The following is a 7094-nucleotide window of genomic DNA, read 5'->3' on the forward strand; positions in this document are numbered from 1 at the left end:
TCAAGATATTGGAATAAATAGTAATAATGTACTCAGTAGTGTTTTCAAATAGTGTTTACTGAGGGCAAACTGTATATTAGGTACCATTTCAAGGATGACTAGCCCTGGAGGCTAGGGAAATGACACCACAGTGAGCCTTCCCTATGTAGGTACGTCCAGGACTGTGGGGTTTCTGAGAAGTGAGTTATTAATTCTCCTTGGAAGGGGTGGAAGTGAAAGGCATCCTTACTGCACAGGGTCCACGGAAAAGAGACTATGATACAGATAAGCCAAGGAGGGAAGTCCCTGGGTGATGGCTGTGCCTTGGCCTGGAAACTAACCCATCCTGATTAAAGCAATGAAACTGGAGGGAACAATGGGATTCAATAAAACTGAAAGTGTATAATTGGAAACTTGGAAATCTTTGAGTCCTGTAGAAGATAACAAAATGTAGAAGAAAAAAAAATTAAATTACTTAAATTTAAAATTAAAACTTATCCCTGCTGGAGAGAGTGCACATTTTTCAATTCTGTCTGCAATGATTTCACATGGATGGCTTGAAATCATCCCAGTGAGAACCTCATGTTATAGGAATTAGCAAACACTACAAAATGTGATCTTTGTCCCCTCTAGAGAGACAGCACACCTCTGAGTGGTTAGCTATAACTGGTCTGAAGCTCAGTATAGAGACCCGGACAGAAGTTGTTTATTAGGAGATAAAAGTACTGAGAATATGCACGGAACTGGCACGGAGGGTTTAAACAGAGCAAAGGCAGAAGATAAAATTCTCAATAACATCACATTCATGGAAGAAGGTAGGAAGAAAAGAAGGTGGTGAATGAAAATGAGAGATTGGTCAAAGTGAGGATAGAAAATGGGAGAGAGAAGCTTTACAGAAGTCAAGAGAGAAAGGAGTTTTAAAAGTATGTTTGACATGGTTGATTAAACAGAATGGACTAAAGCAAGGGCTGTGGGATTTCTCATTTAGGAAGGTCTTGTTAACCCCTTAATCAACTTGAGTATAATACAGCAGTGAAGGCAGGGGGTCAGTAAGGTAAAGAGGTGAGGATACAAAGACAATGTGTGTAGACTTTTAAGACAGTTAATGGAAAACAAAAGAAAAGACATATGGCAACAGTGTGAATGAAAGAAAAAACGAGGAGAGTGAAAATTTGGGGGATGGTCAGGATCTGCCCAAGGATGTTGGAAGTTTTCTGAGCCCTGAGGTGACTGGAATCCACTTCTTAGTCATGGAGTCAGTCTGTCTGGTGGTGAACTTTCCCCAGGGAAGTTTGCCAGACTAGAAACTAGGCCGGAGAGGAGAATTACATGGGCCTGGACCTGGGAGAGCAAATTAGCCAGAGGCAGTGAAAAAAGGAAGGAATTGATGTTAATGTAGAAATATGGAATTTTTAGATAGAGATCTAAACAAAACAAAGGAGAAAATATCGAATATGAAGGTTCCCTCATAACCCCAACCTCATTAGGTAATTATTTAACATTGTAGTGCATATCTTTCAGGTATCTTTTCAGAGGTAAATGTAGTAATTAAGAGGGCTGTGTCAGACAGACCTGGGCTCCAATCGAGTTCTACCTTTACTAGCTCTAAGGCCTAGGGCAATTTACAGACTTTTAACCCCTCTAACTGAGGGGTTAAATAATTGTTAAATAATTACCTAATGAGGTTGGGGTTATGAGGGAACCCTCATATTCGATATTTTCCTTTGTGGCTCAGCTGGTAAAGAATCCGCCTGCAATGCCAGAGACCTGGGTTCAATCCCTGGGTTGGGAAGATCCCCTGGCGAAGGCAATGGCAGCCCACTCCAGTATTCTTGCCGGGAAAATCCCATGGATTGCGGAGCCTGCCATCCATGGGGTCGCAAAGAGTCGGACACGACTGAGCGACTTCACTTTCACTTTCTTAATACCTTCTGTAGACTTGATTGATTTATGGACTCTTGGAACTATGGATGTTACAACTGACTTGTTTGTATCCATTCAGTAAGTGGACTCTAAGATCTGGCTTGCCAAACTGGTTTCTAGGACATTTTTGCTTGCTCCAGTCATTGATAACACCCCTACTAAACTCAGTCAAGATGTAGGAGGCTTTGTACTAAGTCTAAGATACCTGGTTTCTCTCAGTGACACTATGATTCATAGTCACTTGACTCTCTTATCCAGCTGCCAAGTTATCTGATTTTGCACCTACAGTGTCATCAATTTCTCCTTCCCATTTCCACAGCTACCATCCTAATCAAGTCCTTAAAAGCTCTATCCTTGACAATTACAAAATGTCCCTTTTGTTTGCAAGAGTTATAGGCGCTCATTCAACTAATCTAAATTTAATGTATATTCTTTTAAGCTTTTTGTCATAAAACAAATAATATATATAAACTACGTTATTGGTCATTTTTGTAATATTCTATTTTAACTTAGTAATATAATACTAGGTCTTCCCTGGTAGCTCAGTGGTAAAGAATCTGCCTTTCAACGCAGGAGATGTGGGTTCCATGGGTTGGAAGATCCCCTGACGGAGGAAAAGACAACCCACTCCAGTACTCTTACCTGGGAAATCCCATGGACAGAGGAACCTGGTGGGCTACAGTCCATGGGGTCACAAAAGAATCAGACATGACTTAGCAACTAAACAGCAACAGTATAACACTAACTTTTTAGCAAGCTAATAAATACACATATATAGTATCATTTAAAAAGGCTGTATATTATTTTGCCATATAATGAAAATCTGGAAAGCTGGGTTTAATACCTTTTTATTAGAAAACTAGGTTATTTGTAATTCGTAATTTTTGAAATAGCACTTCTGTGCATATTCTTAAAGTTAAATTTTTGTATATGTTTTTATTGATTTCTTTGTGATAAATCCCTAGAAATACGTTTTCTCAAAGTATATGCATTTTTAAAGCCTTCTAACTCTCTCTCCCTCTTCTATGGGTGCCCTCACCCCAGAAGACATTATACCACCTTGTGACAAAATTACTTCTCTAAAAATGCTGGACTTGTAATCCTCTTACTTCCCCATTCAGAAACTGTCAATGGTTTCTTGTTGTGCACAGGGAGAAATAAGGTCCAGATGTCCTGACTGGCGCTTGCGGCCTTCTAGGATCTGGCCTCAAACTCCTTTTCATTTAGGTCTTTCACTTTATACACAGTCATTCTGGCCTCCATGCTGGGGCATTGCTTTTTCTTGTAGAATCTTGTCCTTCTGATCTGGATCCTGACGAGAAGCATGTATTATCTCAAACTGGTTTATTTGATGAGTGTTTGATAAAGTGACTGTTTCTAAAAGTGAGAGCAGGGTTTAGGGAACCCCACAAGGCAGCATGCAATGCCTCTTTAGACACCCTGGGCCTGAAGGAGCAAATGGGAGAGACTTCCTCGAGGGAACTGAGCCTGAGGCAGGCCTACGGGAGGTGATAGGGAAGATGAAGTGTCTGGACAAGGGCTACTCAGTGGAAGGGGTACCTGGTACCAAGACAGTAATACAAATCCCTTATAGAAGTCCATGCAAAAGTCAGCATATGATGAAGCTACAAAGACCCACATTCAAGTTGTGCAGAAACAGGAGAGGCTGAGAGCAGACCTGCAGCTGTGTCTTTGAAGGTGGTCTCTGAAGGACACCCGATGGCAAAATAGCACCTTAAAGAAAAGACCAATCTGCAAATCCTCTCTCCCCAGAACAAGCTTTCATAAATCTCACCCCGGATTGGCACACATTTCCAGCTTGTACTGATCAGCAGAAAAGCTGGAATCCTAGACCCAGCACATCCTTCTCCTCTTGATCCTAGGGATGGTCCCAGATGTCAACCAAGTTCCTGCTCCCTAACAAAGCGACCCCATGCAAGCTCCTAGAATACATGTGTGTGCTTAATCACTCAGTTGTGCTGACTCTCTTGTGATCCCATGGACTGTAGCTTGCCAGTCCTCTGTCCATGGAATTCCCCAGGCAAGAATCCTGGAGTAGGTTGCCATCCCCTCCTCCAGGGTATCCTCCTAACCTAGGGATCAAACCCAAGTCTCCTACATTGGCAGCAGATTATTTAACCACTGCACCACTAGGGACAGCCATGAAAGCTCCTACAAGCTGGTTATAGGAGGAAGGGAATGTGTGATCCAGAATTCACAAGTGAACCCTGCCTGACTCTCACCCTCCCGGGCCTAAGTGCAAGGAACGCCAGAACTTCGCAGAGATCTAGATTCTGACAATAACACCATTAGGTACTAAGTCTGATTAATGTTCTCACACTCAGCTCCCAACAGGAAGTAGACAGACCTGGTCTAAGTAGGCTTAAGCCCTCTAAGACTCAGTTTCCTTGCTTGGAAACTTCCTATATTTCAGACTTGGCATTAGGATTGATGAGATAATATCCATAAAACTCCTAGAACAAGGTCTGATGCACAAAGACGTTTAACAAAGAGTTAATTTCCTTCCTGCCACACCCAGCTCCCATATCACCATTCTATCTGCCTCATTGTGTTGTCTCTTTCACAATATTGATTTGAGACTGGAACTGCATTGTTTCCCAGGTGGGGAAAGCTTAAACTTAATTGCTTTTGCATGTGACTTTAATTTATCTTGGCAAGTGACTTTGATGCTTTTGAAATGCAGTGTTGGAGAGTCCCTTGGACAGCAAGGAGATCAAATCAGTCAATCCTAAAGGAAATTAGTCCTGAATATTCATTGGCAGAATAGATAAGAACATGGCTACTGCAGCCAAACTACTGAGTTGTCCAACGACTGGGTTTATAACCTTAGGAGAGTTACTTGATTACTGTGTGCCTTAGTTTGCTCTTCTGTAAAGTAGGAATCATAATTGTACCTGCTCCACATGATTAAACTTGTAAATATACCCTAAAGCACTAAGAACAAAACTTATATAGGTTTGTTATTATCTTCTTTCAAATTGGAGGGAGGTAGAAAAGGATCAAATCACAGCATTCCGAACTGGGGGTCGCCCGTAAGCAGTATATATGCAAGAGAGTGGCAAACTGGCCAGCTCAAACTTGAAGTTACTGTGCACCTACTCTGTATGTTGAGCTTAACTGGGGTGGGAGAACTGGGAAGAGATGAATTAAAACACAATAGCAGCAGCTGTATACCACAGGGAATTCTGTGAACTCAGCTTGGTGCTCTGTGAAGCCTAGAAGGGTGGGATAAGGGTGGCTCAAGAGGGAGGGGATATATGTATACTTACAGCTGATTCACATTGTTGTATGGCAGAAACCAGCACAAAATTGTAAAGCAATTATCAGACAATTAAACAAACAAACAAACCAATAGCAAGGACTTCCCTGGTGGTACAATGCAGGGGGCCTGGGTTCAATCCTTGGTCAAGGAACTAGATCCCACATGCCACAACTAAGACCCAGGGCAGCCAAATAAATAATAATTAAATTTAAGTAAATACTATTTTTTAAAAAAGCACAGTAGTAGTGTGCTGAATATGAGGGGCACACATTGCTTTCATAACTCCAAGCTGGCTACCAACAGCTTACCTCCTCCATGGTATCTTGAGAACGGGTGATCTTTTTGTTTGTTTTTTAATTTTCATGGTTTCTAATCAAATAGAGTTCCAAACAGCCTGTTAAAGACGTCAGTTGAACTACAGAAGCAGACACGAATGGCTGAATAGCATCAGTGCCAGTAGAGGGACAGTCTCCGCCCACAATAGAGGGGCCCAAGTGAGGCTGACCTTGATTGGCGGGCTTTAATGAAGCAGGCGGAGTCAGTTTCCATGGTATGAACACAACAAGACAAGCAGCTAGGACTTCCTGCCAAGCCTGAGCATTGCAGATTGCAAACAAGACAGTGAGTATTTTTATATTGCTTCTGTCTTCAGATATTTACTGAAATTATTTTCAGTTCAGTTCAGTTCAGTTCAGTCGTTCAGTCTGTCTGACTCTTTGCGACCCCGTTGATCGCAGCATGCCAGGCCTCCCTGTCCATCACCAACTCCTGGAGTTCACTCAGACTCACGTCGATCGAGTCAGGGATGCCATCCAGCCAGCTCATCCTGTGTCATCCCCTTTTCTTCCTGCCCCCAATCCCTCCCAGCATCAGAGTCTTTTCCAATTTGTCAAACTCTTTTGGTGGCCAAAGTACTGGAAATTATTTTAGATCATTCATATTTATTAGAACTTATATTTACTGACAACTTTTTGACATTGAGACACCTGTCATGAGAAAGATGGAATTCAAGTACACAATCAAATTTACAAGGATTCTAGTGCTGGAAATTTTGTTAAATTTCCAGTTATGGTAAGCTTAGTGAATTGTTTCTGTTTTCTAAAATACATTTTTGGCTTTTTGTAAGAAAGGCACTAATTAATAGTATCATTGATTTTTAAACAGCTTTTTTGAGATATAATTCACATACCATAAAAATCTGCCTGCAATGCAGGAGACTCAGGTTTCCTGGGTCGGGAAGATCCCCTGGAGAAGGGAATGGCAACCCACTCCAGTATTCTTTCCTGGAGAATCCCATGAACAGAGGAGCCGGACAAGCTACAGTCCATGTGGTTTCAAGAGTCGGACTTAGCGATTAAACCACCACCACCACCACCATAAAATTCATCTCTTTCAAGTATACAGTTCAGTGGGTTTTAATATATTTAAAGTTGTGAAAGTATCACCCTCCACTACCTAATTTTAAGGCATTTTATCACCCCAGAAAGAAATCCTGTGCTCCTTAGCTCACTTTCCACCCCAAAATCATCCTAGTCCTAGGTCACCAATAATCTACATTCCGTCTCTATAGATTTGCCTACTCTGGACATTTGACACACATGGAATCTTACAGCATGTGGTCTTTTGTGACTGGCTTCTTTCTCTTAGCATGGTTTCAAGGTTCATGCAAATTATAGCATGTATCAAGTCCTCATTTTTAAATTGTCAAGTACTATTCCAATAAAATATGAGTATCCCATATTTTATTTCTGCATTCATCTGTTAGACATATTTTCCCACTTTTTGAAGTATTCTGTATTGAATAATACTGCTATAAACATTTGTGTACAAGTGTATGTGTGGTCATACGGTTTCATTTCTTTTAGGTTTACTCCTAGAAGTGGAGTTCTGGTCATATGAGAACTCCATG

General features: G+C 41.3%; 1 protein-coding gene across 1 annotated transcript in view; it reads left to right on the top strand.

The window, feature by feature from the left end:
- The first annotated feature begins 4975 nt into the window (after positions 1–4975).
- Positions 4976–7094, top strand: part of ANKRD66 (ankyrin repeat domain 66) — a 14611-nt gene continuing 12492 nt past the window's right edge. Inside the window, exon 1 of the mRNA XM_061398355.1 lies at positions 4976–5806. The gene's annotated coding sequence lies outside the window, so the exon portion shown is untranslated. The remainder of the gene's footprint in view (positions 5807–7094) is intronic.

This window comes from Bos javanicus, chromosome 23 (genome assembly GCF_032452875.1).
Source record: "Bos javanicus breed banteng chromosome 23, ARS-OSU_banteng_1.0, whole genome shotgun sequence".
NCBI lineage: Eukaryota > Metazoa > Chordata > Mammalia > Artiodactyla > Bovidae > Bos > Bos javanicus.